General features: G+C 52.9%; 18 non-coding genes across 18 annotated transcripts; all 18 read right to left on the bottom strand.

Moving 5' to 3' along the window:
* Positions 1–919: 919 nt before the first annotated feature.
* On the bottom strand, positions 920–992 carry trnaf-gaa (transfer RNA phenylalanine (anticodon GAA)). The gene has a single exon. It is a non-coding gene; the product is annotated as a tRNA-Phe (tRNA).
* Positions 993–2,175: 1,183 nt separating this feature from the next.
* trnaf-gaa (transfer RNA phenylalanine (anticodon GAA)) lies at positions 2,176–2,248 on the bottom strand. Its single transcript has one exon. It is a non-coding gene; the product is annotated as a tRNA-Phe (tRNA).
* A 1,183-nt stretch (positions 2,249–3,431) lies between these two features.
* Positions 3,432–3,504, bottom strand: trnaf-gaa (transfer RNA phenylalanine (anticodon GAA)). Its single transcript has one exon. It is a non-coding gene; the product is annotated as a tRNA-Phe (tRNA).
* A 1,183-nt stretch (positions 3,505–4,687) lies between these two features.
* trnaf-gaa (transfer RNA phenylalanine (anticodon GAA)) lies at positions 4,688–4,760 on the bottom strand. Its single transcript has one exon. It is a non-coding gene; the product is annotated as a tRNA-Phe (tRNA).
* A 1,183-nt stretch (positions 4,761–5,943) lies between these two features.
* trnaf-gaa (transfer RNA phenylalanine (anticodon GAA)) lies at positions 5,944–6,016 on the bottom strand. Its single transcript has one exon. It is a non-coding gene; the product is annotated as a tRNA-Phe (tRNA).
* A 1,183-nt stretch (positions 6,017–7,199) lies between these two features.
* Positions 7,200–7,272, bottom strand: trnaf-gaa (transfer RNA phenylalanine (anticodon GAA)). Its single transcript has one exon. It is a non-coding gene; the product is annotated as a tRNA-Phe (tRNA).
* Positions 7,273–8,455: 1,183 nt separating this feature from the next.
* trnaf-gaa (transfer RNA phenylalanine (anticodon GAA)) lies at positions 8,456–8,528 on the bottom strand. The gene has a single exon. It is a non-coding gene; the product is annotated as a tRNA-Phe (tRNA).
* Positions 8,529–9,711: 1,183 nt separating this feature from the next.
* On the bottom strand, positions 9,712–9,784 carry trnaf-gaa (transfer RNA phenylalanine (anticodon GAA)). Its single transcript has one exon. It is a non-coding gene; the product is annotated as a tRNA-Phe (tRNA).
* Positions 9,785–10,967: 1,183 nt separating this feature from the next.
* trnaf-gaa (transfer RNA phenylalanine (anticodon GAA)) lies at positions 10,968–11,040 on the bottom strand. Its single transcript has one exon. It is a non-coding gene; the product is annotated as a tRNA-Phe (tRNA).
* A 1,183-nt stretch (positions 11,041–12,223) lies between these two features.
* On the bottom strand, positions 12,224–12,296 carry trnaf-gaa (transfer RNA phenylalanine (anticodon GAA)). Its single transcript has one exon. It is a non-coding gene; the product is annotated as a tRNA-Phe (tRNA).
* A 1,183-nt stretch (positions 12,297–13,479) lies between these two features.
* Positions 13,480–13,552, bottom strand: trnaf-gaa (transfer RNA phenylalanine (anticodon GAA)). The gene has a single exon. It is a non-coding gene; the product is annotated as a tRNA-Phe (tRNA).
* Positions 13,553–14,735: 1,183 nt separating this feature from the next.
* On the bottom strand, positions 14,736–14,808 carry trnaf-gaa (transfer RNA phenylalanine (anticodon GAA)). Its single transcript has one exon. It is a non-coding gene; the product is annotated as a tRNA-Phe (tRNA).
* Positions 14,809–15,991: 1,183 nt separating this feature from the next.
* Positions 15,992–16,064, bottom strand: trnaf-gaa (transfer RNA phenylalanine (anticodon GAA)). The gene has a single exon. It is a non-coding gene; the product is annotated as a tRNA-Phe (tRNA).
* Positions 16,065–17,247: 1,183 nt separating this feature from the next.
* trnaf-gaa (transfer RNA phenylalanine (anticodon GAA)) lies at positions 17,248–17,320 on the bottom strand. The gene has a single exon. It is a non-coding gene; the product is annotated as a tRNA-Phe (tRNA).
* A 1,183-nt stretch (positions 17,321–18,503) lies between these two features.
* Positions 18,504–18,576, bottom strand: trnaf-gaa (transfer RNA phenylalanine (anticodon GAA)). The gene has a single exon. It is a non-coding gene; the product is annotated as a tRNA-Phe (tRNA).
* Positions 18,577–19,759: 1,183 nt separating this feature from the next.
* Positions 19,760–19,832, bottom strand: trnaf-gaa (transfer RNA phenylalanine (anticodon GAA)). The gene has a single exon. It is a non-coding gene; the product is annotated as a tRNA-Phe (tRNA).
* A 1,183-nt stretch (positions 19,833–21,015) lies between these two features.
* On the bottom strand, positions 21,016–21,088 carry trnaf-gaa (transfer RNA phenylalanine (anticodon GAA)). The gene has a single exon. It is a non-coding gene; the product is annotated as a tRNA-Phe (tRNA).
* Positions 21,089–22,271: 1,183 nt separating this feature from the next.
* Positions 22,272–22,344, bottom strand: trnaf-gaa (transfer RNA phenylalanine (anticodon GAA)). The gene has a single exon. It is a non-coding gene; the product is annotated as a tRNA-Phe (tRNA).
* Between the last annotated feature and the right edge of the window lie 503 nt (positions 22,345–22,847).

The following is a 22,847-nucleotide window of genomic DNA, read 5'->3' as shown; positions in this document are numbered from 1 at the left end:
TGGTCCCTCCAGTCCTCGACAAGTTCCACGTCGTGCTCCGTTCACCGTCAACATCTCTCGCCAGCTTCACCCCATCTCTCCTCTAGCTCTCGAACTGCTGCACGTGATGCCATCCGTCTGCAAACGGTCAGTATCGGTCTAAGCTGCTTTGCGAGCGAGCCGACGCACCGGAACAATTTGAACTCATCGCCTCTGCTCCGGCTTCAGTCCGTCCACTGTGAAAACCATCAGTTCTTACTCTGCAGGCTTGAGGATTCCCAAGTTCTCCGCAACCATCTCCAAAGCGGCATGTAAGTCACTGCCTGTTTACACCACCGACTCTGTTTGTGAATACTTTTCCATCGTCATTCTGCACAATCACTTCTGAAGTGACCGCTTGTGTCGAAAACAAGGAACAGTCCAAAGCGATTTCCCAAGGCGCGCCTCTGGAACGCTCAAATCAACCTAAAGTCAGGCGGCCATGCGCATGTCAGCGTCTCTCCTGCAACTTTTCCATTGCGATCAGGGATCACCGGTTTTTGCAAGCTGGAACAGCTGGCCGTCAGCAAGCTTACGAGCGAGGGAGTGTTTGATAGAGAGAGAGAGAGTGCAAAGGCCAGCATGGACGCGTCGCTGACTCAAAGAGTGTTTTGTGCGTTCGCAGATGTTGGTCAATGAAGAGTCGGAGAATTGGAATTGGTGCAGGATTGAGGGTTTGTCGATTTGATTATTTGACTGTTTTGGAATGCTCCTTACGCAGCCAATCAGAAGAAATGTGCCATGAGACTGGAAGCAAAAGGCATCGAATGGCTGCAGGAGGAGGGTGAGAGGCAATGCAAACCACCCTCGCGCCAGCAAGACCAGGTGCAGAGCTTCACCTTCATTCACTCGCCTCCGTCGCAGTTAAACGAAGGACGGAGCGCGCGAGCGACTCTGCACCTGCCGAAACCCGGGATTGAACCGGGGACCTTTAGATCTTCAGTCTAACGCTCTCCCAACTGAGCTATTTCGGCAGCTGCAGCCAGCTCGGCACGCTGCAGCACTTTGCTCGCTGCCACATTCACTTGGGATTTGCCCTGCGTTTTTGTTCCAAATCTCCTCACGACATCGACTCCTTCCGGCAAAATTTCCCAGCCTGTTTTCTCGCCGGACAGTTGGCTTCAGCCGCTGCCTCTTTATGCCGTCTATATCGACACTGTCGTTGATTCTGCACAATCATTTCTGAAGTTGACAGCTTGGCTCTGGTCGACTCGCTCGTCGAATGCACAACCAGGAACTGGTCACTCCAGTCCTCGACAAGTTCCACGTCGTGCTCCGTTCACCGTCAACATCTCTCGCCAGCTTCACCCCATCTCTCCTCTAGCTCTCGAACTGCTGCACGTGATGCCATCCGTCTGCAAACGGTCAGTATCGGTCTAAGCTGCTTTGCGAGCGAGCCGACGCACCGGAACAATTTGAACTCATCGCCTCTGCTCCGGCTTCAGTCCGTCCACTGTGAAAACCATCAGTTCTTACTCTGCAGGCTTGAGGATTCCCAAGTTCTCCGCAACCATCTCCAAAGCGGCATGTAAGTCACTGCCTGTTTACACCACCGACTCTGTTTGTGAATACTTTTCCATCGTCATTCTGCACAATCACTTCTGAAGTGACCGCTTGTGTCGAAAACAAGGAACAGTCCAAAGCGATTTCCCAAGGCGCGCCTCTGGAACGCTCAAATCAACCTAAAGTCAGGCGGCCATGCGCATGTCAGCGTCTCTCCTGCAACTTTTCCATTGCGATCAGGGATCACCGGTTTTTGCAAGCTGGAACAGCTGGCCGTCAGCAAGCTTACGAGCGAGGGAGTGTTTGATAGAGAGAGAGAGAGTGCAAAGGCCAGCATGGACGCGTCGCTGACTCAAAGAGTGTTTTGTGCGTTCGCAGATGTTGGTCAATGAAGAGTCGGAGAATTGGAATTGGTGCAGGATTGAGGGTTTGTCGATTTGATTATTTGACTGTTTTGGAATGCTCCTTACGCAGCCAATCAGAAGAAATGTGCCATGAGACTGGAAGCAAAAGGCATCGAATGGCTGCAGGAGGAGGGTGAGAGGCAATGCAAACCACCCTCGCGCCAGCAAGACCAGGTGCAGAGCTTCACCTTCATTCACTCGCCTCCGTCGCAGTTAAACGAAGGACGGAGCGCGCGAGCGACTCTGCACCTGCCGAAACCCGGGATTGAACCGGGGACCTTTAGATCTTCAGTCTAACGCTCTCCCAACTGAGCTATTTCGGCAGCTGCAGCCAGCTCGGCACGCTGCAGCACTTTGCTCGCTACCACATTCACTTGGGATTTGCCCTGCGTTTTTGTTCCAAATCTCCTCACGACATCGACTCCTTCCGGCAAAATTTCCCAGCCTGTTTTCTCGCCGGACAGTTGGCTTCAGCCGCTGCCTCTTTATGCCGTCTATATCGACACTGTCGTTGATTCTGCACAATCATTTCTGAAGTTGACAGCTTGGCTCTGGTCGACTCGCTCGTCGAATGCACAACCAGGAACTGGTCCCTCCAGTCCTCGACAAGTTCCACGTCGTGCTCCGTTCACCGTCAACATCTCTCGCCAGCTTCACCCCATCTCTCCTCTAGCTCTCGAACTGCTGCACGTGATGCCATCCGTCTGCAAACGGTCAGTATCGGTCTAAGCTGCTTTGCGAGCGAGCCGACGCACCGGAACAATTTGAACTCATCGCCTCTGCTCCGGCTTCAGTCCGTCCACTGTGAAAACCATCAGTTCTTACTCTGCAGGCTTGAGGATTCCCAAGTTCTCCGCAACCATCTCCAAAGCGGCATGTAAGTCACTGCCTGTTTACACCACCGACTCTGTTTGTGAATACTTTTCCATCGTCATTCTGCACAATCACTTCTGAAGTGACCGCTTGTGTCGAAAACAAGGAACAGTCCAAAGCGATTTCCCAAGGCGCGCCTCTGGAACGCTCAAATCAACCTAAAGTCAGGCGGCCATGCGCATGTCAGCGTCTCTCCTGCAACTTTTCCATTGCGATCAGGGATCACCGGTTTTTGCAAGCTGGAACAGCTGGCCGTCAGCAAGCTTACGAGCGAGGGAGTGTTTGATAGAGAGAGAGAGAGTGCAAAGGCCAGCATGGACGCGTCGCTGACTCAAAGAGTGTTTTGTGCGTTCGCAGATGTTGGTCAATGAAGAGTCGGAGAATTGGAATTGGTGCAGGATTGAGGGTTTGTCGATTTGATTATTTGACTGTTTTGGAATGCTCCTTACGCAGCCAATCAGAAGAAATGTGCCATGAGACTGGAAGCAAAAGGCATCGAATGGCTGCAGGAGGAGGGTGAGAGGCAATGCAAACCACCCTCGCGCCAGCAAGACCAGGTGCAGAGCTTCACCTTCATTCACTCGCCTCCGTCGCAGTTAAACGAAGGACGGAGCGCGCGAGCGACTCTGCACCTGCCGAAACCCGGGATTGAACCGGGGACCTTTAGATCTTCAGTCTAACGCTCTCCCAACTGAGCTATTTCGGCAGCTGCAGCCAGCTCGGCACGCTGCAGCACTTTGCTCGCTGCCACATTCACTTGGGATTTGCCCTGCGTTTTTGTTCCAAATCTCCTCACGACATCGACTCCTTCCGGCAAAATTTCCCAGCCTGTTTTCTCGCCGGACAGTTGGCTTCAGCCGCTGCCTCTTTATGCCGTCTATATCGACACTGTCGTTGATTCTGCACAATCATTTCTGAAGTTGACAGCTTGGCTCTGGTCGACTCGCTCGTCGAATGCACAACCAGGAACTGGTCACTCCAGTCCTCGACAAGTTCCACGTCGTGCTCCGTTCACCGTCAACATCTCTCGCCAGCTTCACCCCATCTCTCCTCTAGCTCTCGAACTGCTGCACGTGATGCCATCCGTCTGCAAACGGTCAGTATCGGTCTAAGCTGCTTTGCGAGCGAGCCGACGCACCGGAACAATTTGAACTCATCGCCTCTGCTCCGGCTTCAGTCCGTCCACTGTGAAAACCATCAGTTCTTACTCTGCAGGCTTGAGGATTCCCAAGTTCTCCGCAACCATCTCCAAAGCGGCATGTAAGTCACTGCCTGTTTACACCACCGACTCTGTTTGTGAATACTTTTCCATCGTCATTCTGCACAATCACTTCTGAAGTGACCGCTTGTGTCGAAAACAAGGAACAGTCCAAAGCGATTTCCCAAGGCGCGCCTCTGGAACGCTCAAATCAACCTAAAGTCAGGCGGCCATGCGCATGTCAGCGTCTCTCCTGCAACTTTTCCATTGCGATCAGGGATCACCGGTTTTTGCAAGCTGGAACAGCTGGCCGTCAGCAAGCTTACGAGCGAGGGAGTGTTTGATAGAGAGAGAGAGAGTGCAAAGGCCAGCATGGACGCGTCGCTGACTCAAAGAGTGTTTTGTGCGTTCGCAGATGTTGGTCAATGAAGAGTCGGAGAATTGGAATTGGTGCAGGATTGAGGGTTTGTCGATTTGATTATTTGACTGTTTTGGAATGCTCCTTACGCAGCCAATCAGAAGAAATGTGCCATGAGACTGGAAGCAAAAGGCATCGAATGGCTGCAGGAGGAGGGTGAGAGGCAATGCAAACCACCCTCGCGCCAGCAAGACCAGGTGCAGAGCTTCACCTTCATTCACTCGCCTCCGTCGCAGTTAAACGAAGGACGGAGCGCGCGAGCGACTCTGCACCTGCCGAAACCCGGGATTGAACCGGGGACCTTTAGATCTTCAGTCTAACGCTCTCCCAACTGAGCTATTTCGGCAGCTGCAGCCAGCTCGGCACGCTGCAGCACTTTGCTCGCTGCCACATTCACTTGGGATTTGCCCTGCGTTTTTGTTCCAAATCTCCTCACGACATCGACTCCTTCCGGCAAAATTTCCCAGCCTGTTTTCTCGCCGGACAGTTGGCTTCAGCCGCTGCCTCTTTATGCCGTCTATATCGACACTGTCGTTGATTCTGCACAATCATTTCTGAAGTTGACAGCTTGGCTCTGGTCGACTCGCTCGTCGAATGCACAACCAGGAACTGGTCCCTCCAGTCCTCGACAAGTTCCACGTCGTGCTCCGTTCACCGTCAACATCTCTCGCCAGCTTCACCCCATCTCTCCTCTAGCTCTCGAACTGCTGCACGTGATGCCATCCGTCTGCAAACGGTCAGTATCGGTCTAAGCTGCTTTGCGAGCGAGCCGACGCACCGGAACAATTTGAACTCATCGCCTCTGCTCCGGCTTCAGTCCGTCCACTGTGAAAACCATCAGTTCTTACTCTGCAGGCTTGAGGATTCCCAAGTTCTCCGCAACCATCTCCAAAGCGGCATGTAAGTCACTGCCTGTTTACACCACCGACTCTGTTTGTGAATACTTTTCCATCGTCATTCTGCACAATCACTTCTGAAGTGACCGCTTGTGTCGAAAACAAGGAACAGTCCAAAGCGATTTCCCAAGGCGCGCCTCTGGAACGCTCAAATCAACCTAAAGTCAGGCGGCCATGCGCATGTCAGCGTCTCTCCTGCAACTTTTCCATTGCGATCAGGGATCACCGGTTTTTGCAAGCTGGAACAGCTGGCCGTCAGCAAGCTTACGAGCGAGGGAGTGTTTGATAGAGAGAGAGAGAGTGCAAAGGCCAGCATGGACGCGTCGCTGACTCAAAGAGTGTTTTGTGCGTTCGCAGATGTTGGTCAATGAAGAGTCGGAGAATTGGAATTGGTGCAGGATTGAGGGTTTGTCGATTTGATTATTTGACTGTTTTGGAATGCTCCTTACGCAGCCAATCAGAAGAAATGTGCCATGAGACTGGAAGCAAAAGGCATCGAATGGCTGCAGGAGGAGGGTGAGAGGCAATGCAAACCACCCTCGCGCCAGCAAGACCAGGTGCAGAGCTTCACCTTCATTCACTCGCCTCCGTCGCAGTTAAACGAAGGACGGAGCGCGCGAGCGACTCTGCACCTGCCAAAACCCGGGATTGAACCGGGGACCTTTAGATCTTCAGTCTAACGCTCTCCCAACTGAGCTATTTCGGCAGCTGCAGCCAGCTCGGCACGCTGCAGCACTTTGCTCGCTGCCACATTCACTTGGGATTTGCCCTGCGTTTTTGTTCCAAATCTCCTCACGACATCGACTCCTTCCGGCAAAATTTCCCAGCCTGTTTTCTCGCCGGATAGTTGGCTTCAGCCGCTGCCTCTTTATGCCGTCTATATCGACACTGTCGTTGATTCTGCACAATCATTTCTGAAGTTGACAGCTTGGCTCTGGTCGACTCGCTCGTCGAATGCACAACCAGGAACTGGTCACTCCAGTCCTCGACAAGTTCCACGTCGTGCTCCGTTCACCGTCAACATCTCTCGCCAGCTTCACCCCATCTCTCCTCTAGCTCTCGAACTGCTGCACGTGATGCCATCCGTCTGCAAACGGTCAGTATCGGTCTAAGCTGCTTTGCGAGCGAGCCGACGCACCGGAACAATTTGAACTCATCGCCTCTGCTCCGGCTTCAGTCCGTCCACTGTGAAAACCATCAGTTCTTACTCTGCAGGCTTGAGGATTCCCAAGTTCTCCGCAACCATCTCCAAAGCGGCATGTAAGTCACTGCCTGTTTACACCACCGACTCTGTTTGTGAATACTTTTCCATCGTCATTCTGCACAATCACTTCTGAAGTGACCGCTTGTGTCGAAAACAAGGAACAGTCCAAAGCGATTTCCCAAGGCGCGCCTCTGGAACGCTCAAATCAACCTAAAGTCAGGCGGCCATGCGCATGTCAGCGTCTCTCCTGCAACTTTTCCATTGCGATCAGGGATCACCGGTTTTTGCAAGCTGGAACAGCTGGCCGTCAGCAAGCTTACGAGCGAGGGAGTGTTTGATAGAGAGAGAGAGAGTGCAAAGGCCAGCATGGACGCGTCGCTGACTCAAAGAGTGTTTTGTGCGTTCGCAGATGTTGGTCAATGAAGAGTCGGAGAATTGGAATTGGTGCAGGATTGAGGGTTTGTCGATTTGATTATTTGACTGTTTTGGAATGCTCCTTACGCAGCCAATCAGAAGAAATGTGCCATGAGACTGGAAGCAAAAGGCATCGAATGGCTGCAGGAGGAGGGTGAGAGGCAATGCAAACCACCCTCGCGCCAGCAAGACCAGGTGCAGAGCTTCACCTTCATTCACTCGCCTCCGTCGCAGTTAAACGAAGGACGGAGCGCGCGAGCGACTCTGCACCTGCCGAAACCCGGGATTGAACCGGGGACCTTTAGATCTTCAGTCTAACGCTCTCCCAACTGAGCTATTTCGGCAGCTGCAGCCCGCTCGGCACGCTGCAGCACTTTGCTCGCCGCCACATTCACTTGGGATTTGCCCTGCGTTTTTGTTCCAAATCTCCTCACGACATCGACTCCTTCCGGCAAAATTTCCCAGCCTGTTTTCTCGCCGGACAGTTGGCTTCAGCCGCTGCCTCTTTATGCCGTCTATATCGACACTGTCGTTGATTCTGCACAATCATTTCTGAAGTTGACAGCTTGGCTCTGGTCGACTCGCTCGTCGAATGCACAACCAGGAACTGGTCCCTCCAGTCCTCGACAAGTTCCACGTCGTGCTCCGTTCACCGTCAACATCTCTCGCCAGCTTCACCCCATCTCTCCTCTAGCTCTCGAACTGCTGCACGTGATGCCATCCGTCTGCAAACGGTCAGTATCGGTCTAAGCTGCTTTGCGAGCGAGCCGACGCACCGGAACAATTTGAACTCATCGCCTCTGCTCCGGCTTCAGTCCGTCCACTGTGAAAACCATCAGTTCTTACTCTGCAGGCTTGAGGATTCCCAAGTTCTCCGCAACCATCTCCAAAGCGGCATGTAAGTCACTGCCTGTTTACACCACCGACTCTGTTTGTGAATACTTTTCCATCGTCATTCTGCACAATCACTTCTGAAGTGACAGCTTGTGTCGAAAACAAGGAACAGTCCAAAGCGATTTCCCAAGGCGCGCCTCTGGAACGCTCAAATCAACCTAAAGTCAGGCGGCCATGCGCATGTCAGCGTCTCTCCTGCAACTTTTCCATTGCGATCAGGGATCACCGGTTTTTGCAAGCTGGAACAGCTGGCCGTCAGCAAGCTTACGAGCGAGGGAGTGTTTGATAGAGAGAGAGAGAGTGCAAAGGCCAGCATGGACGCGTCGCTGACTCAAAGAGTGTTTTGTGCGTTCGCAGATGTTGGTCAATGAAGAGTCGGAGAATTGGAATTGGTGCAGGATTGAGGGTTTGTCGATTTGATTATTTGACTGTTTTGGAATGCTCCTTACGCAGCCAATCAGAAGAAATGTGCCATGAGACTGGAAGCAAAAGGCATCGAATGGCTGCAGGAGGAGGGTGAGAGGCAATGCAAACCACCCTCGCGCCAGCAAGACCAGGTGCAGAGCTTCACCTTCATTCACTCGCCTCCGTCGCAGTTAAACGAAGGACGGAGCGCGCGAGCGACTCTGCACCTGCCGAAACCCGGGATTGAACCGGGGACCTTTAGATCTTCAGTCTAACGCTCTCCCAACTGAGCTATTTCGGCAGCAGCAGCCAGCTCGGCACGCTGCAGCACTTTGCTCGCTGCCACATTCACTTGGGATTTGCCCTGCGTTTTTGTTCCAAATCTCCTCACGACATCGACTCCTTCCGGCAAAATTTCCCAGCCTGTTTTCTCGCCGGACAGTTGGCTTCAGCCGCTGCCTCTTTATGCCGTCTATATCGACACTGTCGTTGATTCTGCACAATCATTTCTGAAGTTGACAGCTTGGCTCTGGTCGACTCGCTCGTCGAATGCACAACCAGGAACTGGTCCCTCCAGTCCTCGACAAGTTCCACGTCGTGCTCCGTTCACCGTCAACATCTCTCGCCAGCTTCACCCCATCTCTCCTCTAGCTCTCGAACTGCTGCACGTGATGCCATCCGTCTGCAAACGGTCAGTATCGGTCTAAGCTGCTTTGCGAGCGAGCCGACGCACCGGAACAATTTGAACTCATCGCCTCTGCTCCGGCTTCAGTCCGTCCACTGTGAAAACCATCAGTTCTTACTCTGCAGGCTTGAGGATTCCCAAGTTCTCCGCAACCATCTCCAAAGCGGCATGTAAGTCACTGCCTGTTTACACCACCGACTCTGTTTGTGAATACTTTTCCATCGTCATTCTGCACAATCACTTCTGAAGTGACCGCTTGTGTCGAAAACAAGGAACAGTCCAAAGCGATTTCCCAAGGCGCGCCTCTGGAACGCTCAAATCAACCTAAAGTCAGGCGGCCATGCGCATGTCAGCGTCTCTCCTGCAACTTTTCCATTGCGATCAGGGATCACCGGTTTTTGCAAGCTGGAACAGCTGGCCGTCAGCAAGCTTACGAGCGAGGGAGTGTTTGATAGAGAGAGAGAGAGTGCAAAGGCCAGCATGGACGCGTCGCTGACTCAAAGAGTGTTTTGTGCGTTCGCAGATGTTGGTCAATGAAGAGTCGGAGAATTGGAATTGGTGCAGGATTGAGGGTTTGTCGATTTGATTATTTGACTGTTTTGGAATGCTCCTTACGCAGCCAATCAGAAGAAATGTGCCATGAGACTGGAAGCAAAAGGCATCGAATGGCTGCAGGAGGAGGGTGAGAGGCAATGCAAACCACCCTCGCGCCAGCAAGACCAGGTGCAGAGCTTCACCTTCATTCACTCGCCTCCGTCGCAGTTAAACGAAGGACGGAGCGCGCGAGCGACTCTGCACCTGCCGAAACCCGGGATTGAACCGGGGACCTTTAGATCTTCAGTCTAACGCTCTCCCAACTGAGCTATTTCGGCAGCTGCAGCCCGCTCGGCACGCTGCAGCACTTTGCTCGCCGCCACATTCACTTGGGATTTGCCCTGCGTTTTTGTTCCAAATCTCCTCACGACATCGACTCCTTCCGGCAAAATTTCCCAGCCTGTTTTCTCGCCGGACAGTTGGCTTCAGCCGCTGCCTCTTTATGCCGTCTATATCGACACTGTCGTTGATTCTGCACAATCATTTCTGAAGTTGACAGCTTGGCTCTGGTCGACTCGCTCGTCGAATGCACAACCAGGAACTGGTCCCTCCAGTCCTCGACAAGTTCCACGTCGTGCTCCGTTCACCGTCAACATCTCTCGCCAGCTTCACCCCATCTCTCCTCTAGCTCTCGAACTGCTGCACGTGATGCCATCCGTCTGCAAACGGTCAGTATCGGTCTAAGCTGCTTTGCGAGCGAGCCGACGCACCGGAACAATTTGAACTCATCGCCTCTGCTCCGGCTTCAGTCCGTCCACTGTGAAAACCATCAGTTCTTACTCTGCAGGCTTGAGGATTCCCAAGTTCTCCGCAACCATCTCCAAAGCGGCATGTAAGTCACTGCCTGTTTACACCACCGACTCTGTTTGTGAATACTTTTCCATCGTCATTCTGCACAATCACTTCTGAAGTGACCGCTTGTGTCGAAAACAAGGAACAGTCCAAAGCGATTTCCCAAGGCGCGCCTCTGGAACGCTCAAATCAACCTAAAGTCAGGCGGCCATGCGCATGTCAGCGTCTCTCCTGCAACTTTTCCATTGCGATCAGGGATCACCGGTTTTTGCAAGCTGGAACAGCTGGCCGTCAGCAAGCTTACGAGCGAGGGAGTGTTTGATAGAGAGAGAGAGAGTGCAAAGGCCAGCATGGACGCGTCGCTGACTCAAAGAGTGTTTTGTGCGTTCGCAGATGTTGGTCAATGAAGAGTCGGAGAATTGGAATTGGTGCAGGATTGAGGGTTTGTCGATTTGATTATTTGACTGTTTTGGAATGCTCCTTACGCAGCCAATCAGAAGAAATGTGCCATGAGACTGGAAGCAAAAGGCATCGAATGGCTGCAGGAGGAGGGTGAGAGGCAATGCAAACCACCCTCGCGCCAGCAAGACCAGGTGCAGAGCTTCACCTTCATTCACTCGCCTCCGTCGCAGTTAAACGAAGGACGGAGCGCGCGAGCGACTCTGCACCTGCCGAAACCCGGGATTGAACCGGGGACCTTTAGATCTTCAGTCTAACGCTCTCCCAACTGAGCTATTTCGGCAGCAGCAGCCAGCTCGGCACGCTGCAGCACTTTGCTCGCTGCCACATTCACTTGGGATTTGCCCTGCGTTTTTGTTCCAAATCTCCTCACGACATCGACTCCTTCCGGCAAAATTTCCCAGCCTGTTTTCTCGCCGGACAGTTGGCTTCAGCCGCTGCCTCTTTATGCCGTCTATATCGACACTGTCGTTGATTCTGCACAATCATTTCTGAAGTTGACAGCTTGGCTCTGGTCGACTCGCTCGTCGAATGCACAACCAGGAACTGGTCCCTCCAGTCCTCGACAAGTTCCACGTCGTGCTCCGTTCACCGTCAACATCTCTCGCCAGCTTCACCCCATCTCTCCTCTAGCTCTCGAACTGCTGCACGTGATGCCATCCGTCTGCAAACGGTCAGTATCGGTCTAAGCTGCTTTGCGAGCGAGCCGACGCACCGGAACAATTTGAACTCATCGCCTCTGCTCCGGCTTCAGTCCGTCCACTGTGAAAACCATCAGTTCTTACTCTGCAGGCTTGAGGATTCCCAAGTTCTCCGCAACCATCTCCAAAGCGGCATGTAAGTCACTGCCTGTTTACACCACCGACTCTGTTTGTGAATACTTTTCCATCGTCATTCTGCACAATCACTTCTGAAGTGACCGCTTGTGTCGAAAACAAGGAACAGTCCAAAGCGATTTCCCAAGGCGCGCCTCTGGAACGCTCAAATCAACCTAAAGTCAGGCGGCCATGCGCATGTCAGCGTCTCTCCTGCAACTTTTCCATTGCGATCAGGGATCACCGGTTTTTGCAAGCTGGAACAGCTGGCCGTCAGCAAGCTTACGAGCGAGGGAGTGTTTGATAGAGAGAGAGAGAGTGCAAAGGCCAGCATGGACGCGTCGCTGACTCAAAGAGTGTTTTGTGCGTTCGCAGATGTTGGTCAATGAAGAGTCGGAGAATTGGAATTGGTGCAGGATTGAGGGTTTGTCGATTTGATTATTTGACTGTTTTGGAATGCTCCTTACGCAGCCAATCAGAAGAAATGTGCCATGAGACTGGAAGCAAAAGGCATCGAATGGCTGCAGGAGGAGGGTGAGAGGCAATGCAAACCACCCTCGCGCCAGCAAGACCAGGTGCAGAGCTTCACCTTCATTCACTCGCCTCCGTCGCAGTTAAACGAAGGACGGAGCGCGCGAGCGACTCTGCACCTGCCGAAACCCGGGATTGAACCGGGGACCTTTAGATCTTCAGTCTAACGCTCTCCCAACTGAGCTATTTCGGCAGCTGCAGCCCGCTCGGCACGCTGCAGCACTTTGCTCGCCGCCACATTCACTTGGGATTTGCCCTGCGTTTTTGTTCCAAATCTCCTCACGACATCGACTCCTTCCGGCAAAATTTCCCAGCCTGTTTTCTCGCCGGACAGTTGGCTTCAGCCGCTGCCTCTTTATGCCGTCTATATCGACACTGTCGTTGATTCTGCACAATCATTTCTGAAGTTGACAGCTTGGCTCTGGTCGACTCGCTCGTCGAATGCACAACCAGGAACTGGTCCCTCCAGTCCTCGACAAGTTCCACGTCGTGCTCCGTTCACCGTCAACATCTCTCGCCAGCTTCACCCCATCTCTCCTCTAGCTCTCGAACTGCTGCACGTGATGCCATCCGTCTGCAAACGGTCAGTATCGGTCTAAGCTGCTTTGCGAGCGAGCCGACGCACCGGAACAATTTGAACTCATCGCCTCTGCTCCGGCTTCAGTCCGTCCACTGTGAAAACCATCAGTTCTTACTCTGCAGGCTTGAGGATTCCCAAGTTCTCCGCAACCATCTCCAAAGCGGCATGTAAGTCACTGCCTGTTTACACCACCGACTCTGTTTGTGAATACTTTTCCATCGTCATTCTGCACAATCACTTCTGAAGTGACCGCTTGTGTCGAAAACAAGGAACAGTCCAAAGCGATTTCCCAAGGCGCGCCTCTGGAACGCTCAAATCAACCTAAAGTCAGGCGGCCATGCGCATGTCAGCGTCTCTCCTGCAACTTTTCCATTGCGATCAGGGATCACCGGTTTTTGCAAGCTGGAACAGCTGGCCGTCAGCAAGCTTACGAGCGAGGGAGTGTTTGATAGAGAGAGAGAGAGTGCAAAGGCCAGCATGGACGCGTCGCTGACTCAAAGAGTGTTTTGTGCGTTCGCAGATGTTGGTCAATGAAGAGTCGGAGAATTGGAATTGGTGCAGGATTGAGGGTTTGTCGATTTGATTATTTGACTGTTTTGGAATGCTCCTTACGCAGCCAATCAGAAGAAATGTGCCATGAGACTGGAAGCAAAAGGCATCGAATGGCTGCAGGAGGAGGGTGAGAGGCAATGCAAACCACCCTCGCGCCAGCAAGACCAGGTGCAGAGCTTCACCTTCATTCACTCGCCTCCGTCGCAGTTAAACGAAGGACGGAGCGCGCGAGCGACTCTGCACCTGCCGAAACCCGGGATTGAACCGGGGACCTTTAGATCTTCAGTCTAACGCTCTCCCAACTGAGCTATTTCGGCAGCAGCAGCCAGCTCGGCACGCTGCAGCACTTTGCTCGCTGCCACATTCACTTGGGATTTGCCCTGCGTTTTTGTTCCAAATCTCCTCACGACATCGACTCCTTCCGGCAAAATTTCCCAGCCTGTTTTCTCGCCGGACAGTTGGCTTCAGCCGCTGCCTCTTTATGCCGTCTATATCGACACTGTCGTTGATTCTGCACAATCATTTCTGAAGTTGACAGCTTGGCTCTGGTCGACTCGCTCGTCGAATGCACAACCAGGAACTGGTCCCTCCAGTCCTCGACAAGTTCCACGTCGTGCTCCGTTCACCGTCAACATCTCTCGCCAGCTTCACCCCATCTCTCCTCTAGCTCTCGAACTGCTGCACGTGATGCCATCCGTCTGCAAACGGTCAGTATCGGTCTAAGCTGCTTTGCGAGCGAGCCGACGCACCGGAACAATTTGAACTCATCGCCTCTGCTCCGGCTTCAGTCCGTCCACTGTGAAAACCATCAGTTCTTACTCTGCAGGCTTGAGGATTCCCAAGTTCTCCGCAACCATCTCCAAAGCGGCATGTAAGTCACTGCCTGTTTACACCACCGACTCTGTTTGTGAATACTTTTCCATCGTCATTCTGCACAATCACTTCTGAAGTGACCGCTTGTGTCGAAAACAAGGAACAGTCCAAAGCGATTTCCCAAGGCGCGCCTCTGGAACGCTCAAATCAACCTAAAGTCAGGCGGCCATGCGCATGTCAGCGTCTCTCCTGCAACTTTTCCATTGCGATCAGGGATCACCGGTTTTTGCAAGCTGGAACAGCTGGCCGTCAGCAAGCTTACGAGCGAGGGAGTGTTTGATAGAGAGAGAGAGAGTGCAAAGGCCAGCATGGACGCGTCGCTGACTCAAAGAGTGTTTTGTGCGTTCGCAGATGTTGGTCAATGAAGAGTCGGAGAATTGGAATAGGTGCAGGATTGAGGGTTTGTCGATTTGATTATTTGACTGTTTTGGAATGCTCCTTACGCAGCCAATCAGAAGAAATGTGCCATGAGACTGGAAGCAAAAGGCATCGAATGGCTGCAGGAGGAGGGTGAGAGGCAATGCAAACCACCCTCGCGCCAGCAAGACCAGGTGCAGAGCTTCACCTTCATTCACTCGCCTCCGTCGCAGTTAAACGAAGGACGGAGCGCGCGAGCGACTCTGCACCTGCCGAAACCCGGGATTGAACCGGGGACCTTTAGATCTTCAGTCTAACGCTCTCCCAACTGAGCTATTTCGGCAGCTGCAGCCAGCTCGGCACGCTGCAGCACTTTGCTCGCTGCCACATTCACTTGGGATTTGCCCTGCGTTTTTGTTCCAAATCTCCTCACGACATCGACTCCTTCCGGCAAAATTTCCCAGCCTGTTTTCTCGCCGGACAGTTGGCTTCAGCCGCTGCCTCTTTATGCCGTCTATATCGACACTGTCGTTGATTCTGCACAATCATTTCTGAAGTTGACAGCTTGGCTCTGGTCGACTCGCTCGTCGAATGCACAACCAGGAACTGGTCCCTCCAGTCCTCGACAAGTTCCACGTCGTGCTCCGTTCACCGTCAACATCTCTCGCCAGCTTCACCCCATCTCTCCTCTAGCTCTCGAACTGCTGCACGTGATGCCATCCGTCTGCAAACGGTCAGTATCGGTCTAAGCTGCTTTGCGAGCGAGCCGACGCACCGGAACAATTTGAACTCATCGCCTCTGCTCCGGCTTCAGTCCGTCCACTGTGAAAACCATCAGTTCTTACTCTGCAGGCTTGAGGATTCCCAAGTTCTCCGCAACCATCTCCAAAGCGGCATGTAAGTCACTGCCTGTTTACACCACCGACTCTGTTTGTGAATACTTTTCCATCGTCATTCTGCACAATCACTTCTGAAGTGACCGCTTGTGTCGAAAACAAGGTACAGTCCAAAGCGATTTCCCAAGGCGCGCCTCTGGAACGCTCAAATCAACCTAAAGTCAGGCGGCCATGCGCATGTCAGCGTCTCTCCTGCAACTTTTCCATTGCGATCAGGGATCACCGGTTTTTGCAAGCTGGAACAGCTGGCCGTCAGCAAGCTTACGAGCGAGGGAGTGTTTGATAGAGAGAGAGAGAGTGCAAAGGCCAGCATGGACGCGTCGCTGACTCAAAGAGTGTTTTGTGCGTTCGCAGATGTTGGTCAATGAAGAGTCGGAGAATTGGAATTGGTGCAGGATTGAGGGTTTGTCGATTTGATTATTTGACTGTTTTGGAATGCTCCTTACGCAGCCAATCAGAAGAAATGTGCCATGAGACTGGAAGCAAAAGGCATCGAATGGCTGCAGGAGGAGGGTGAGAGGCAATGCAAACCACCCTCGCGCCAGCAAGACCAGGTGCAGAGCTTCACCTTCATTCACTCGCCTCCGTCACAGTTAAACGAAGGACGGAGCGCGCGAGCGACTCTGCACCTGCCGAAACCCGGGATTGAACCGGGGACCTTTAGATCTTCAGTCTAACGCTCTCCCAACTGAGCTATTTCGGCAGCTGCAGCCAGCTCGGCACGCTGCAGCACTTTGCTCGCTGCCACATTCACTTGGGATTTGCCCTGCGTTTTTGTTCCAAATCTCCTCACGACATCGACTCCTTCCGGCAAAATTTCCCAGCCTGTTTTCTCGCCGGACAGTTGGCTTCAGCCGCTGCCTCTTTATGCCGTCTATATCGACACTGTCGTTGATTCTGCACAATCATTTCTGAAGTTGACAGCTTGGCTCTGGTCGACTCGCTCGTCGAATGCACAACCAGGAACTGGTCCCTCCAGTCCTCGACAAGTTCCACGTCGTGCTCCGTTCACCGTCAACATCTCTCGCCAGCTTCACCCCATCTCTCCTCTAGCTCTCGAACTGCTGCACGTGATGCCATCCGTCTGCAAACGGTCAGTATCGGTCTAAGCTGCTTTGCGAGCGAGCCGACGCACCGGAACAATTTGAACTCATCGCCTCTGCTCCGGCTTCAGTCCGTCCACTGTGAAAACCATCAGTTCTTACTCTGCAGGCTTGAGGATTCCCAAGTTCTCCGCAACCATCTCCAAAGCGGCATGTAAGTCACTGCCTGTTTACACCACCGACTCTGTTTGTGAATACTTTTCCATCGTCATTCTGCACAATCACTTCTGAAGTGACCGCTTGTGTCGAAAACAAGGAACAGTCCAAAGCGATTTCCCAAGGCGCGCCTCTGGAACGCTCAAATCAACCTAAAGTCAGGCGGCCATGCGCATGTCAGCGTCTCTCCTGCAACTTTTCCATTGCGATCAGGGATCACCGGTTTTTGCAAGCTGGAACAGCTGGCCGTCAGCAAGCTTACGAGCGAGGGAGTGTTTGATAGAGAGAGAGAGAGTGCAAAGGCCAGCATGGACGCGTCGCTGACTCAAAGAGTGTTTTGTGCGTTCGCAGATGTTGGTCAATGAAGAGTCGGAGAATTGGAATTGGTGCAGGATTGAGGGTTTGTCGATTTGATTATTTGACTGTTTTGGAATGCTCCTTACGCAGCCAATCAGAAGAAATGTGCCATGAGACTGGAAGCAAAAGGCATCGAATGGCTGCAGGAGGAGGGTGAGAGGCAATGCAAACCACCCTCGCGCCAGCAAGACCAGGTGCAGAGCTTCACCTTCATTCACTCGCCTCCGTCGCAGTTAAACGAAGGACGGAGCGCGCGAGCGACTCTGCACCTGCCGAAACCCGGGATTGAACCGGGGACCTTTAGATCTTCAGTCTAACGCTCTCCCAACTGAGCTATTTCGGCAGCTGCAGCCAGCTCGGCACGCTGCAGCACTTTGCTCGCTGCCACATTCACTTGGGATTTGCCCTGCGTTTTTGTTCCAAATCTCCTCACGACATCGACTCCTTCCGGCAAAATTTCCCAGCCTGTTTTCTCGCCGGACAGTTGGCTTCAGCCGCTGCCTCTTTATGCCGTCTATATCGACACTGTCGTTGATTCTGCACAATCATTTCTGAAGTTGACAGCTTGGCTCTGGTCGACTCGCTCGTCGAATGCACAACCAGGAACTGGTCACTCCAGTCCTCGACAAGTTCCACGTCGTGCTCCGTTCACCGTCAACATCTCTCGCCAGCTTCACCCCATCTCTCCTCTAGCTCTCGAACTGCTGCACGTGATGCCATCCGTCTGCAAACGGTCAGTATCGGTCTAAGCTGCTTTGCGAGCGAGCCGACGCACCGGAACAATTTGAACTCATCGCCTCTGCTCCGGCTTCAGTCCGTCCACTGTGAAAACCATCAGTTCTTACTCTGCAGGCTTGAGGATTCCCAAGTTCTCCGCAACCATCTCCAAAGCGGCATGTAAGTCACTGCCTGTTTACACCACCGACTCTGTTTGTGAATACTTTTCCATCGTCATTCTGCACAATCACTTCTGAAGTGACCGCTTGTGTCGAAAACAAGGTACAGTCCAAAGCGATTTCCCAAGGCGCGCCTCTGGAACGCTCAAATCAACCTAAAGTCAGGCGGCCATGCGCATGTCAGCGTCTCTCCTGCAACTTTTCCATTGCGATCAGGGATCACCGGTTTTTGCAAGCTGGAACAGCTGGCCGTCAGCAAGCTTACGAGCGAGGGAGTGTTTGATAGAGAGAGAGAGAGTGCAAAGGCCAGCATGGACGCGTCGCTGACTCAAAGAGTGTTTTGTGCGTTCGCAGATGTTGGTCAATGAAGAGTCGGAGAATTGGAATTGGTGCAGGATTGAGGGTTTGTCGATTTGATTATTTGACTGTTTTGGAATGCTCCTTACGCAGCCAATCAGAAGAAATGTGCCATGAGACTGGAAGCAAAAGGCATCGAATGGCTGCAGGAGGAGGGTGAGAGGCAATGCAAACCACCCTCGCGCCAGCAAGACCAGGTGCAGAGCTTCACCTTCATTCACTCGCCTCCGTCACAGTTAAACGAAGGACGGAGCGCGCGAGCGACTCTGCACCTGCCGAAACCCGGGATTGAACCGGGGACCTTTAGATCTTCAGTCTAACGCTCTCCCAACTGAGCTATTTCGGCAGCTGCAGCCAGCTCGGCACGCTGCAGCACTTTGCTCGCTGCCACATTCACTTGGGATTTGCCCTGCGTTTTTGTTCCAAACCTCCTCACGACATCGACTCCTTCCGGCAAAATTTCCCAGCCTGTTTTCTCGCCGGACAGTTGGCTTCAGCCGCTGCCTCTTTATGCCGTCTATATCGACACTGTCGTTGATTCTGCACAATCATTTCTGAAGTTGACAGCTTGGCTCTGGTCGACTCGCTCGTCGAATGCACAACCAGGAACTGGTCCCTCCAGTCCTCGACAAGTTCCACGTCGTGCTCCGTTCACCGTCAACATCTCTCGCCAGCTTCACCCCATCTCTCCTCTAGCTCTCGAACTGCTGCACGTGATGCCATCCGTCTGCAAACGGTCAGTATCGGTCTAAGCTGCTTTGCGAGCGAGCCGACGCACCGGAACAATTTGAACTCATCGCCTCTGCTCCGGCTTCAGTCCGTCCACTGTGAAAACCATCAGTTCTTACTCTGCAGGCTTGAGGATTCCCAAGTTCTCCGCAACCATCTCCAAAGCGGCATGTAAGTCACTGCCTGTTTACACCACCGACTCTGTTTGTGAATACTTTTCCATCGTCATTCTGCACAATCACTTCTGAAGTGACCGCTTGTGTCGAAAACAAGGAACAGTCCAAAGCGATTTCCCAAGGCGCGCCTCTGGAACGCTCAAATCAACCTAAAGTCAGGCGGCCATGCGCATGTCAGCGTCTCTCCTGCAACTTTTCCATTGCGATCAGGGATCACCGGTTTTTGCAAGCTGGAACAGCTGGCCGTCAGCAAGCTTACGAGCGAGGGAGTGTTTGATAGAGAGAGAGAGAGTGCAAAGGCCAGCATGGACGCGTCGCTGACTCAAAGAGTGTTTTGTGCGTTCGCAGATGTTGGTCAATGAAGAGTCGGAGAATTGGAATTGGTGCAGGATTGAGGGTTTGTCGATTTGATTATTTGACTGTTTTGGAATGCTCCTTACGCAGCCAATCAGAAGAAATGTGCCATGAGACTGGAAGCAAAAGGCATCGAATGGCTGCAGGAGGAGGGTGAGAGGCAATGCAAACCACCCTCGCGCCAGCAAGACCAGGTGCAGAGCTTCACCTTCATTCACTCGCCTCCGTCGCAGTTAAACGAAGGACGGAGCGCGCGAGCGACTCTGCACCTGCCGAAACCCGGGATTGAACCGGGGACCTTTAGATCTTCAGTCTAACGCTCTCCCAACTGAGCTATTTCGGCAGCTGCAGCCAGCTCGGCACGCTGCAGCACTTTGCTCGCTGCCACATTCACTTGGGATTTGCCCTGCGTTTTTGTTCCAAATCTCCTCACGACATCGACTCCTTCCGGCAAAATTTCCCAGCCTGTTTTCTCGCCGGACAGTTGGCTTCAGCCGCTGCCTCTTTATGCCGTCTATATCGACACTGTCGTTGATTCTGCACAATCATTTCTGAAGTTGACAGCTTGGCTCTGGTCGACTCGCTCGTCGAATGCACAACCAGGAACTGGTCACTCCAGTCCTCGACAAGTTCCACGTCGTGCTCCGTTCACCGTCAACATCTCTCGCCAGCTTCACCCCATCTCTCCTCTAGCTCTCGAACTGCTGCACGTGATGCCATCCGTCTGCAAACGGTCAGTATCGGTCTAAGCTGCTTTGCGAGCGAGCCGACGCACCGGAACAATTTGAACTCATCGCCTCTGCTCCGGCTTCAGTCCGTCCACTGTGAAAACCATCAGTTCTTACTCTGCAGGCTTGAGGATTCCCAAGTTCTCCGCAACCATCTCCAAAGCGGCATGTAAGTCACTGCCTGTTTACACCACCGACTCTGTTTGTGAATACTTTTCCATCGTCATTCTGCACAATCACTTCTGAAGTGACCGCTTGTGTCGAAAACAAGGAACAGTCCAAAGCGATTTCCCAAGGCGCGCCTCTGGAACGCTCAAATCAACCTAAAGTCAGGCGGCCATGCGCATGTCAGCGTCTCTCCTGCAACTTTTCCATTGCGATCAGGGATCACCGGTTTTTGCAAGCTGGAACAGCTGGCCGTCAGCAAGCTTACGAGCGAGGGAGTGTTTGATAGAGAGAGAGAGAGTGCAAAGGCCAGCATGGACGCGTCGCTGACTCAAAGAGTGTTTTGTGCGTTCGCAGATGTTGGTCAATGAAGAGTCGGAGAATTGGAATTGGTGCAGGATTGAGGGTTTGTCGATTTGATTATTTGACTGTTTTGGAATGCTCCTTACGCAGCCAATCAGAAGAAATGTGCCATGAGACTGGAAGCAAAAGGCATCGAATGGCTGCAGGAGGAGGGTGAGAGGCAATGCAAACCACCCTCGCGCCAGCAAGACCAGGTGCAGAGCTTCACCTTCATTCACTCGCCTCCGTCGCAGTTAAACGAAGGACGGAGCGCGCGAGCGACTCTGCACCTGCCGAAACCCGGGATTGAACCGGGGACCTTTAGATCTTCAGTCTAACGCTCTCCCAACTGAGCTATTTCGGCAGCTGCAGCCAGCTCGGCACGCTGCAGCACTTTGCTCGCTGCCACATTCACTTGGGATTTGCCCTGCGTTTTTGTTCCAAATCTCCTCACGACATCGACTCCTTCCGGCAAAATTTCCCAGCCTGTTTTCTCGCCGGACAGTTGGCTTCAGCCGCTGCCTCTTTATGCCGTCTATATCGACACTGTCGTTGATTCTGCACAATCATTTCTGAAGTTGACAGCTTGGCTCTGGTCGACTCGCTCGTCGAATGCACAACCAGGAACTGGTCCCTCCAGTCCTCGACAAGTTCCACGTCGTGCTCCGTTCACCGTCAACATCTCTCGCCAGCTTCACCCCATCTCTCCTCTAGCTCTCGAACTGCTGCACGTGATGCCATCCGTCTGCAAACGGTCAGTATCGGTCTAAGCTGCTTTGCGAGCGAGCCGACGCACCGGAACAATTTGAACTCATCGCCTCTGCTCCGGCTTCAGTCCGTCCACTGTGAAAACCATCAGTTCTTACTCTGCAGGCTTGAGGATTCCCAAGTTCTCCGCAACCATCTCCAAAGCGGCATGTAAGTCACTGCCTGTTTACACCACCGACTCTGTTTGTGAATACTTTTCCATCGTCATTCTGCACAATCACTTCTGAAGTGACCGCTTGTGTCGAAAACAAGGAACAGTCCAAAGCGATTTCCCAAGGCGCGCCTCTGGAACGCTCAAATCAACCTAAAGTCAGGCGGCCATGCGCATGTCAGCGTCTCTCCTGCAACTTTTCCATTGCGATCAGGGATCACCGGTTTTTGCAAGCTGGAACAGCTGGCCGTCAGCAAGCTTACGAGCGAGGGAGTGTTTGATAGAGAGAGAGAGAGTGCAAAGGCCAGCATGGACGCGTCGCTGACTCAAAGAGTGTTTTGTGCGTTCGCAGATGTTGGTCAATGAAGAGTCGGAGAATTGGAATTGGTGCAGGATTGAGGGTTTGTCGATTTGATTATTTGACTGTTTTGGAATGCTCCTTACGCAGCCAATCAGAAGAAATGTGCCATGAGACTGGAAGCAAAAGGCATCGAATGGCTGCAGGAGGAGGGTGAGAGGCAATGCAAACCACCCTCGCGCCAGCAAGACCAGGTGCAGAGCTTCACCTTCATTCACTCGCCTCCGTCACAGTTAAACGAAGGACGGAGCGCGCGAGCGACTCTGCACCTGCCGAAACCCGGGATTGAACCGGGGACCTTTAGATCTTCAGTCTAACGCTCTCCCAACTGAGCTATTTCGGCAGCTGCAGCCAGCTCGGCACGCTGCAGCACTTTGCTCGCTGCCACATTCACTTGGGATTTGCCCTGCGTTTTTGTTCCAAACCTCCTCACGACATCGACTCCTTCCGGCAAAATTTCCCAGCCTGTTTTCTCGCCGGACAGTTGGCTTCAGCCGCTGCCTCTTTATGCCGTCTATATCGACACTGTCGTTGATTCTGCACAATCATTTCTGAAGTTGACAGCTTGGCTCTGGTCGACTCGCTCGTCGAATGCACAACCAGGAACTGGTCCCTCCAGTCCTCGACAAGTTCCACGTCGTGCTCCGTTCACCGTCAACATCTCTCGCCAGCTTCACCCCATCTCTCCTCTAGCTCTCGAACTGCTGCACGTGATGCCATCCGTCTGCAAACGGTCAGTATCGGTCTAAGCTGCTTTGCGAGCGAGCCGACGCACCGGAACAATTTGAACTCATCGCCTCTGCTCCGGCTTCAGTCCGTCCACTGTGAAAACCATCAGTTCTTACT

The sequence above is a fragment of the Chiloscyllium punctatum genome, chromosome 12 (genome assembly GCF_047496795.1).
Source record: "Chiloscyllium punctatum isolate Juve2018m chromosome 12, sChiPun1.3, whole genome shotgun sequence".
NCBI lineage: Eukaryota > Metazoa > Chordata > Chondrichthyes > Orectolobiformes > Hemiscylliidae > Chiloscyllium > Chiloscyllium punctatum.
The sequence above is the reverse complement of the archived record's forward strand: the minus strand, read 5'-3'. Positions and strand labels throughout refer to the sequence as shown.